Source organism: Meleagris gallopavo, chromosome 1, assembly GCF_000146605.3.
Source record: "Meleagris gallopavo isolate NT-WF06-2002-E0010 breed Aviagen turkey brand Nicholas breeding stock chromosome 1, Turkey_5.1, whole genome shotgun sequence".
Taxonomy (NCBI): domain Eukaryota; kingdom Metazoa; phylum Chordata; class Aves; order Galliformes; family Phasianidae; genus Meleagris; species Meleagris gallopavo.
Window position 1 is genome coordinate 25,126,066 of NC_015011.2, and position 12,043 is coordinate 25,138,108.

Sequence of the window (12,043 nt, forward strand, 5' to 3'; positions counted from 1 at the left end):
CATTATAACATTCCATTCTGTGAGAATATCCCATCCATTCATTCAGTGAAAATGAAGCAAATAAAATAGAGGAAGGGGATAAAATTTATTTTCTTGTACCAAAGAGGCTGGGTGAATTCTGGGCATAAAGAAAACTGCTACTTGTGATGCCAAATGGCAGATAAAGGTTGTTTGATTGCATGAAAGAGGGACTAACAGCTTTTCCAATCTTAAAAATGGTCCTATTAGAGACAAATGAAGGAGTTCTAATCATCATTGAAACAACTCTTTTTGATTAATTCAGACAGAAGCATCATTTAAGATATAGGAGACAATCAACCATGTTCAGATTTGAAGAGAGCATCTAACTGACATATCACAAAACAAAAGAAAGACATTCAAATAATTTTATTTATGAAATACTCCTTACTTATACAATTCACATTCATGTGAAGCAACAGCATAATAATAATTAATCTAGGCCAAGATGGGTAAGAATTAATATCTTTATCATATAGGTAGTAAGCTAATTAATATAAAGGGGAGGGAAATGATCTACTTTAGATCACACAGAAAGCTGATGAAAATAGTAGGAAGGAGCACCAGATGTCCTGTTTCTGAAATCTCTGCTATAACCATTAGATCAGTAATTCCCAGTTTGGCAGCCCGTATGATCTTCTGGTGCACTTCATGCCAGTATATATTAAAAAGCAAAAAGCAAAGCCAACAGCAGAATGTTGCCTGCAGCACGTTACTTGCTTACTATTTGGCCTATAAATAGAGCCAATTAGAGGCCACTGACTGAACTGCCTAATTCTGCTTTATAGGCCTTCTGCGTAGAGTCAGATTTTGCCCAGTCCTTAAGCCTGCCTTTGTTGACTTGCAGGAAGAAAAGGCAGAAAAGACGGTGCCAGCAGTGACACAGGGAAGACAGTGTTTGCCAGGGCTGTGGCAGAGGCAGGGAGGGAGGGACCTCAGCAGAGGGGTCCCCACACTCTGCAGCACGCAGGAACAGCAGCACCCACAAACTGTGCTTTCCACACAGCCCCCAGAAGCCTCTGCCCCTGGTCCAGCAAGAGGGGACCAGTACTTTAACCCAGACAAAACTCACAGATTGTCAAATAAATACTTGCTCAATTATGCTGAGGTAAACAAGATTGACCACGGCATGCTTTAAATATTTATCAACTTACCTTTTTCAGCCTGGACTGATCCAATGATACTGATGGTTCTTGTTTACTGCAGTGCCACCACGTTAACATTGCAAAACATACTGCAAGCTTTTCTTCACAATTGCTTCTTCAAAATTCATTGGTGTAGATACCACAGAACTATTAATCAAAATTAATTGCAAGAGACCATAATTAAAGTAATGTAAAAGAGGCTCTCTTTTAAGACATTCATTGAGCATTCTCAATAGGTGAAATGCTCACACCTCATAGTAACTTTTTTTGTAGATTTCTGTCTCTGCTAGCAGGAAATTGTGGACAATGATTTTATGAGAGAGTAGATTTAGATTAGATATTATTAAGAAATTCTTTACCATGAGGGTGGTGAGACACTGGAACAGGCTGCCAGTGAGGATGTGGATATTCCCTCCCTGCAAGCATTCAAGGCCAGGCTGGATGGGACTTTGAGCAAGCTGGTCTAGAGGGAGATGTCCCTGCCTATAGCAGGGAGGTTGGAACTAGATGATCTTAAAGGTCCCTTCCAACTCAAACCATTCTATGATTCTATATTAGTCACATATATGCATAATTTTTTAGGTTTTTCTGCATATAATTAACATGAATGTTAATTATAAATTTTGGGAACAAGGTGAAGTATAACAAGACATGAGGAAAATAGCCATACTTTTGGCATTTTGTTAAGCACAAATTAGAGAAAAAGTTTTAAACTCAGAAAAAAAGAAATTAATAATGCCTAATGTTGAAGAGTTTAAATACAGGCAATATATATTAACTCTATACAGAAAGGTATTTGTTTTTTAAAATAAGTTTGAAATACAAATTATCCACAAATTTAGAATGACAGCTTATCTTTTTTCTTACCAGATTATCTGATCAGAAATAATGTGATAGCTTCAATATTTTCTTCATTAAAAATGGCAAATGTAACTATATTTTGGTTTCTGAGTACTCACTGAGATGTGTTAAAGATAAAAATGAGTTTGATTTTTGTGTTATGTGTTTCCTATCATTTTCTTGTATCTCTGCATGACTGTATCGTTTTTACAATATTCCATATTTCTCCACTGAATTTCCAGTGCAAGAGAATTGCCTGTAGTCAGGGTTGGTGGTTGGTTTTAAGCCAGAAAATATGTAAGCATATTCTCCTTGAAATCTAATTTGTATGGTGCAAAAACTGGCAGTTCACTGGCAATTTCCAATATGGCACTACTGATATCTTTTTATTTGGCCATGAATTTCTGCAATTTTGCCTCCCTTGCTGCATATTATTCGATAACAAACAGCATTGACTAAAGCTGGATGTGGCAGTAAAGAATTGTGTTTTTGTTCATGCATCCTTTGCCAGCAATCTAAAACTTGGCTTCAGCTAAACTGCTAAATGTCTTGCAAAAGTTGTGATAATCATTGTGTTATTAAGGATTTCTTTACTACCCAAATTGTATCTTGAATCAACAAAAGACTTTTACGAACATTTAGGATCAAAATACTTTCTCAGGGTGCAACAAGGTATTACAGGACAAGAGCCCAAGTTCTTTATCTAACATCATACCTCTTATCTATTTTCTCCTCTATGCTACACCAGTAGAAGTCAAAAGGCACAGCTTCATCACAGCTGGGTCTTACACAAATTCTCCTTATTCCTTTCTGTCTCTTACTTATGGTTATCTATGCTGGAGTGGGAATGCAGGTATGTGAGAGAATCCTGCCATTCTACCTAAACATTTTCTTTGGCTGTAAGGCTTTATCTTCAGTAAGACTACTGTATGTCTGGATTTCTCTTGGTGTTTTTCCCACTAAAAGTTTTTGCTTGGGAAGGACTCATCCTACTTCATCAAAGATTCAAGATGTCTGGAAACGTCAGACAAGTTGAGAGGAATTCTCATAGCCTAATCCAATTGCATAGAACTATACTAACATACAGAGGAGAATAAATCAGATTCACTGAAGATAACTTGACCATGGATGATACCTCCATGGAAAAAAAATCAACCCTTCCCCTAAAAGATTGCAATCTTATGTCTCTCTGTCTAAAACTTGCCCTAAATGCATGTGTTCTGTATATTGCCTCTGGGATTTCACTTGCATTATCTTGACAGCATGCTTTAAATCTGTACTGGAGACAGACTTGTTTAGCTGTTAAGTTCCCTCATTTTAATATCTTTTCACTAACATTATTAAATAGGTGGGGATCAGATATAAAAAAAAAACACAAAACAAAACAGTAATAAGCCCTCCACATCATTTGGGCACTAGCATAGGAAAAAGCTTGTAACAAAAATATATATTTATTTCATTTAGTCACTTAGTTGTTCGTTCTTTCAAGATAAATGCAGTGTAAACCATTCCTGATTTCTGAATCATCTTTTCCTTTTCTTGATAGATATTTCAGATAATATGAAAAACAATAATATTGAAGAACACTAAGAAAAATCTATTTACCCCTCATATTGGTTCTGCCCTCCTAACGATAAGGTAATATTGAAAAGCAAAGGACATTATCTAAATAGAAATAGATTTCCAGTTAACTGAGAATATGCCTAAGACTACCAATAAGTTTGTTTTCCTCATTTATTTGGAAAATTAGATTTCTACAAGGGCTGCTCCAAAAGTAATGCCTCCTATGCTATTATGTCAGCCCATGACATCAGAGCCAGATGTTGACAGTATGGCTGAACTTTCCCACCGATGTTCCATTACACTCTGTCGCTGTGCAGGAGATGGCAGCAGAGGGGCAATCTGGCAAAATGATGTTTAACATGGAAGTGCATATGAAGCAAATGTGCATCACTGAATTTCTCCATGTGGAAAAAAAAATGGCATCCCTTGACGTTCATCAACGCTTGCTGAACTTTTCTGGAGACCAAACAGTGGGTGTGAACACAGTGAGGTGGTGGTGGTTCGTTTCAGCAGTGGCAACTGCAACGTGAAAGACAAGTCACATTCCAGATGGCCACAGATTGCTGTCACACTATGAAATAAAGAACACTTTGATCAGCTCATCTCATGAATCAGTTAATGGTGGTGACTATGTCGAAAAGAAGTGTTCTGCAGCTAGAATTTGCTCTATCAAACAGCATTATCGTGGTTTTTGTATCTGTTGTACTTTCCATGGAAATAGGAAGCATTACTTTTGGAGCAACCTATGTACAGCATACTAATTACTCGAGAAGAGCTTTTTATACTTTCTTGATATTTTGATAAGTGAATAGTGCATAAAAAGTGAACTGTCTTTGTATAAGTTTTAAACCATCCACATTTTGAATACATTTGATTTTTATGTATCAGAAGCGATTTAAAAATGCTTACAAAACCAAAATTATCACTGAAGCATCATGCAGGCATGGAGTATGACTGCTACTAATATTTCCAAAACTAATGAGTCATTAGACTTAATATTAGAGTGTACTGTTTTTATACTAGAGTTTAGGGGTTGAATTTTTATCTATTTTACTTTGCTTTAGTGTGCACAGAGATAGAAGGATTGAAAACGTATCAGAAGTGCACAAAAAACTTGTTACATGAAAGTCCAAGTTTAAGTGATCTATCTTTCTATCTAATCCTAGCACTTTATATATACATATACGTGAGTACAGCCTTTCAGATATTGAAAGATAGGTCTTGCTGACTTATTCTCAGGCACCTGAAGTGTACAACAAAATAGTACAGAAGACAAAACAATTCAAAATATGATCAGAACCAATGTGAAACAATGCAGCAGGTGCAGGAGAAGGTTAAGGAATTCCACTTGGCAAGTCAAACACAGAGAAAAACTGTTCCTGAGATCTCTAAGGAGCAGCCTATGCCTGTCAGAAGCACTGAATCTACATTTTGTTAGGTTAGATATCTTCAGCATTCAAAGAATGAATGCTCTCATATCCTTTCCATGAGAGTCCCAGGCTGACCAAATTTGCATGGAAATGTTTACACTTCCTTCAAGGTAAATCATGTATACTTTCTTTTTACTGCACTGAAATGAAAAATAGTTTATCATTTCCTTATTTGCAGAACTGGAGTATTTACAGCCAAACTGATACCGCACATGGATAAAAGAATAATTTCACCAGCCAGAATCTTTTGCAGTGAAAACAACACAAAGTCACAGTTTCTGTTACAAGATTTTTCACTTGCTTTCAGTAAATTAAACCAGCTTTTTACCATTAAGTACCAAAGATTTCATTGGATTTTGGCCCTGTTGTGTATATTGTCCATATTTTGGTGTCAAAGAGCCAGCATAGATGGTGGCTCTCACTCTCCCAGTAGGTGAGCTGTGAATGGGAGGAATAACCTTTGTCATAGCTTTGTGATACTTCAGGACCCAGTGGTTGGAGATGAGTGCCCGAGGATAAATATCAATACCACCACTTACAGTATCTTCCCAACCACCTGCAGAACTGACTAACAGTTCCAGGCTCAGTGAAACTCCGGGGCCACTGAGCAATAAGGGACTGACTTTTAGGAAGAGATAGCACAAAAGGTTAGGAGAGCACTACCACCTTGTTTTAAATTGAATACTGTCAACATCTCCACAGCTGTCTAGAAGGCACTAATAAAGTCATCAGCAGAGATGGCAGATGTTTAAATAAAAGCCATAAAATGCATCTTAAAGCAAGCATGTGGGTCTATAGAATATTAATGCAGCATTATATTTGTATGGCAGCTAATGAGATTTGTTGCTGTAGTCATTTTCTTTCAATATTCAACCATGCAATAGGAAATGGGTGGCAATATCAATGTAAGAGTCAAGAAAAGCACAAGAAAGCTTTCAAGCCCTGGCAGCAACATTAGATTTCTCAACATGTATGTCATGGGTTTAAGTCTGCCTTTGCACGTTAGGAGGAAAATCTGACTGTTCTCTCTAGCCTCTGCTAAAGCCAGGTTGAAGGTTCAGTGGAACGAGAGGAACGTGAACTCTGTTCAGTATTCCTTTGGAACATCCATACTTCTGTCCCTCAGGCTCTCATCTCCTAACACCACAGAATAGGATAGAACCTGGTGACCTGTTGTTCATTTATTTGAACAACACTCTCAAATAGTCCTGTGTGGAGCCAGGAGTTGGATTTGATAGCACTTGTGGGCCCCCTCCAACTCAGGATATTCTATGATTTTTTTTTTCCCCCTCCTCTGTGTCTACAACAGAACTGCACGCAGCAGGCCAAGCATGCAGTCAGCGGTGCTATCATTGCCCCTTTGTGGAAATACTCTAACAGTCTGCCTAAAGAGCTGCCTGCTCTGCTTGTACACTTCCAGATCTCAAGACCATACAGAAAAGAAGGTTAGGTAAGGTACAGCACTGTGGAACCTCTCCAAAGCTGAGATTTTTGCCTCTCAGTGCAAGGCAATTGCTACATTCAAAAAGAAGTGTAAACTCCTTCTTGGCCAGGCAAGCACAAAAATATGAAAAAGTGTACATACATGTAAACATAGACAAATTAGCTTTGAAGTTAAGAGTGCTTTAATTCAGGGAAGCCCTTGTGAGCATTTTGAAGCACAAAAGCCAGCTTCGATAACTTTATTTGCTTGCCATTTAGTAATTATGTATTTCAGTCACCCAAAGATGTTCAAATGCTGGAAACTGGAAAGAAGTATTAGACATTTTTATAAATACAGTGACTGACTCCATGATTTATTCATGAGGTTATAAGGTACTGTTGGGTTTAGCAATCACTCCATAAATAGGGCAATAAAAGCACAGACCAACACCTTCCACTTACCCTAGTAAGTAACTTCATGGTCAGATTTGTACGGTATACTGAGCATAAAGCCATTTTCTATCAGATAATGAAAATATTTAGAAAACCTCTAGAGCAGTAAGGGCTATAGAACTCCTAAAACTGTAATTGTTTTATGCCATTATTAAAAATGAAAATATTGGGAAATTATTGAAGTTTCCCAGTAAATAGGGTGTTACACCGAATAACTCTCTAGCTGCTAAGAAAAGCCTTTCTGAATTGCATTAAAGGAAAGTGGTTACTTTTTCATCTTCTATTACTGCATAACAATAAATACATATAACAATATCCTAGCTTTCATTAATTCTATAAACAAAGCAACTATCATTCTGAATGCAATGTGTTCTATATAATTTAAAATGAGAAAAATAGATAAAAATAAGCTTTAACATATGCAGCCTTGTAAGGCTTAGCAAATGCAAGTGAACATTCTTACAGCAACTGTTGAATATATCAAGTCAAATCTGAAGTTAAAAACAAACAGCAAAATTCATTATTTTAAATAGAATAAGTTATTTGATTTCACTTAAACATTAGGCCAGTACTAAACAGGTATTTTCATACAAGGTATTGGAGAAATATCTTTTCTCTTTGGTGAAATCTGGGTCCAAACCTTTCTCCCACCATAAGAAAGGGAGCAGCATGCACAAGCCATATGTTTCTGCAAACACCAGTCTGGCTAGCTGAAGCTACGTATGTTTCTAGTTTCTTAGCATTGTCACAGTATTGGTCCTTTGGAGCAGGGAAATTGCTTCTGAGAAATTCTTGGCAATACCAGGCAAAGCATCACCGGAAAAGTCAATAATCATATACAGGGAAAAAACAAAATCACCTGATTAGTAATAGGATCTTTAGCTACAGAACACTCCTATTCAGAAAGTAACCTTCATCCAAGGGACACTCTCCAGTCAGCCACTAGCCCTTAAATGAGCCCAGGGAATGGTGAACCCTGGGTCCACTCTTTCAAAGTTCTTTACAGAGAGAGTGGTGAGATGCTGGAACAGGCTGCCCAGAGAGGTTGTGGATGCCCCGTCCCTGAAGGTGTTCAAGGCCAGACTGGATGGGGCTCTGGGCAGCCTGGTCTAGTATTAAATGGGGAGGTTGGTGGCCCTGCATGTGGCAGGGGGGGTTGGAGATTCATGGTCCTTGAGGTCCCTTCCAACCCTGGCCATGCTGTGATGCTGTGATTTTATGATTCTGTGGTCAGGTGTGAAGCACAAATGAATTGCTTCTACCTGTGCTCCCTGGGCCAGGCATTCCCTTCACCAGGTGCTCGATCATCAGTTCAGGCCATGACATAACAGTTCCCTTACAGATGACTTGACAGCTGATTTTCAGACTGTTGCAACTAAGTACAAAACATTCTTAGTAATGAAGTTCAGAGCCAAGGGATAATCCTGAAAAATAAATAAAGTGAAACTAAGTTGATGGTTTTGGAGCTGTCATGAAAAGCAAGCCCTGCAAAGGGACGTAATAAACAGAAAGCTTGTATGCATAAATTCTTTGGAGAAAAAAAAAGAAAAAGAAAGAAAATAAACTTCAAGACTTCTAACTGCTCAAACTACTTCTTCTCGCAAATAAACAAGCTAGTAGTTAAGATAGTTTGCAGCTACTGCCTTTCAAACCTTTCTTCCAGGAACAGTAAATCTTTTTTTTTTTTTTGCCTCCTGATTTTCAACAACTCATTAGCAATATGAACAGTTTTTCAATAGGTGAAACATGGGAGGTTCCATATGGTTACCCTAAAATCACAACAGCAGCTGCTGTTTGAGCAGAATAGAGAGCTGAGCTAAATAAAGTAATTGCAGGTCCTGTCACCTGAGTGCCTTCGCAAGACAGTCAGTTTTTTTGCCAAGCTAGGAGAAAGTTACCATCTATACTGTATGTTCAACATATTTATATACTTTATATCCTCGTGTGTAAAATAGTTCAATCAACTTTTAGGAGCCTGCTTGGGAATTTTTCCACCATTGTTGGCTGCATCTGCACATCCTGTTTTTATGATATGTTTCAGGAAGTGCTGAAACCACAAAAACTATGCAAATTCATCAAAATAAACCATACCTGGCTGAATTCCGTTGGTTTTTTTTTGTTTTTTTGTTTGTTTTGTTTTGTTTTGTTTTGTTTTCCTCCCATTTAATACCAAAGAACAATCTCGTGGCTTTGCACAAAGAAGCTTGAACTTTGTGAAGAATTTTTAGCCCCTTTCAGAAGCCCACCTTTTCCATTTGTTTCTTAGCCATTAAGTTTGGTGGTAAACTTGCTAAGTTTAAAATATGCATGTTATAAGGGAGAAATTCTCCACAATGAAAAAGCAACTCATCACTTCTCTTTATCAGCTCCTTCTATTCACCAAAAAATATTACCAGGTATGGTTAAGTTATAGCAAATTAATTTGCATAAGTATTTGCAAAGTAAAATATAGTTGCATCCTGTATAGCTACAATATACTTAACTGCACATAAAATTATCTACTGTATTAGTAATCTGATGGAACTTCTATGAGAGTGATAAAGTTGTTCTTCGTTAATTTTTTTAACGTTCTTCTTGCAATAGATTTAGAGTCAAAGATTTATTTTGTTTTCTAATCACGTCTGTCATGCTACAATGTGCTCTGTGCATTCATGTCTCAGGAGTAAACTGTTCTGTCAGTTTTCTTCAAGGCAACTAACAAAAATTAGAATTTTAGCAACTTACTTGCCTTCTAACTGTTGCCCTAACTACCTGATCACTACCATCTTTTTCACAAAACAGCTGTAATGATCAGAATTGATGAAAAAAAAGAAAGAAAGAAAGAGAGAAAGAAAGAAAGAAAAAAGAATTATTTTTACAGTGCAGTGGAATTGCTAAGCTTTTGCCTCGTTTTTGATTAATTTCATGCCTGACTCAGTCAGAGATTAGGCCCTGACACAGGTTATAATTAAATATTGAAATCATGAAGTGCAAGAATGTTTAATTTTTAAAATATGAGTTTTAATTTACCTCATACAGAGAATAGCTCTGGTCACCTGCAGAGATGCATTACACACTACATTGCCTAATGTAGGATGCCTGAATAAGGCTGAGCATACAGTTAAAGTAAACTAATGCAATTTACTGAACAGCAGTCAAATATTTATCCAGTTGATGAAGCAGACTTTATGTGAAACTCAGACAATAATTAAAGAGAAGCCTTGCTTAAAACATGCTTATTCCAGTTTTCACAAATATGTTATACCAAAGCAGCATCTTCCTTTTCTCAAATATTGATGTTCTCCTAACACATTATACAGTGAGCTTGTCCTTGGCATTCTCTTGACTATTTAATGAATACATTTCCTGGCATTTGCCTTATCTTTGTTATGTTGTTCTTTGGAGAGCTAAAACTATTAGTTAGCCCTTGACAGAGAAACATCAGAGCAAGCTAGTAAAAGGTCTTACAGAATCAGAGTTTTTAACATGGTATTTGATTAAACCATAGAAAGATGGGGAATAGATACTACAGAATATGTCCCTATACTTAGACTTTCACTGCTTTGGATGTATTTTTTTTTTTGTAGAACTTTCACGTTTGTTTTTGTCATTTTATCTGAGAAATAGTCTGAACAGTCACAGGTTGAATATTAATCCTATTGTTATTTCGTAGTGCTAAATTTTGTAATTCAAACTAGAACTGAGTATGTCAGATCTCTCCAGTTCTTCAGAAGGAGAATTTTTGCTTTAAGATTTAGTTTTTGTGGTTAAAAATATATATCTTTTAAATGTTTTTGCATTGACAACATAAAATACACGAGATTTTACATCTAATTCATTCTCCTGTCACACAATATAGGTAAACACTTAATGTACAGGCACTTGTAAAGATGTAAATGGATTCAGTTCTTAATTTATAACTTTGAAGTTTATATGTGCTGCATAATTTACAAGCATTATTAAATCTTCAAATTTCAAAGTACTATTAGAATCAGGAAGTCCAGGTAGATACAACACTGATCACAGTAACAGAGGAGACACATCTGATGGATAGAAGCACATTTGTGTAATACTCTACTGACCAGAAGGTAGCAACAAATATATACTCATTGGCTATTAACAGTTGTTAGGAAGCCCTAAAATTTTTCAGTAATACAAAGCTGACAATACATTGATGTCCATCACCTCCAAAAGGCATTGTATTTCCAAATACACCCTGCAAGTGACATTTCACTTATTCCAAACACACTTTATTTTACAACATAAAGTGATTGTGTGAGCTTTTTCCTCGTTTTTAACGAGCATTTTAGTTTTGTCAGCTTTCTTTTTACTTTAATAACGGCACACACACAAATATCTCCTGCTTTGAGAAGGCTAATGTCTTTCTATGAAATCAAGATTATCTTATCTAGATCAGAAAAGCAATAAAAACAAATGCCAGTAACACCAAGTTAGCACATCAGAAAAGCCATTGAGCAAAAGCCTAACTGGTATAAACCAACATTACTACTTCAGTGGAGCTGTGCCAGTACACAGCAGCTGGGGTTCTGGCCCGATATTTAGAAGCCGCATCCAGCCACACTTCATTTCCAGCTGCGGCCTCCAACCCAAACCAGCTGCAGCTGCGAGCAACAAGGGAACTGCCTTGCAAACTTTGCCTGAACTATTTCTGTCCTTGATTTGCCCAGTATCACTTCAGTCATTCATGTTCAAAACCAATATATCACAAGCAGTAACAGGTTTTTAGAAGTACAATTTTGCCGTTCTTATGTGTGTAAGGTCAGAAATGTAATGTTTGTTAACAACAGAGTGGCACAACGCCCACTTTGAGCTGCACACGATTAGGTATTGTACTCTGCCATCCTGACTGTGGCTTACAGCATTCATGTCATTGTCCAAGAATGTAGGAAAACGTCAAAGCACAAAACATAATTGAGGCACTACAGCGCAATTAACTCATCTGGTGATTATCAACCACTAATTTTTATAGGGTGAGGCCACCTGACTTGTTGCCTCTCACCAGAATGAGGGAGGTTGTTGTCAGTCTGTCTTTCTGCTTTGCCTTTTGGCTGACAGTAAAGGAACCAAGAAAAGGAAACAGTTCTAATGCTATTCAGATGTCAGTAATCTCTGTCCTACTCACCTGTTTATTACTATTTGTGTGAACCATAAAGAATCTCACTAACACAGATA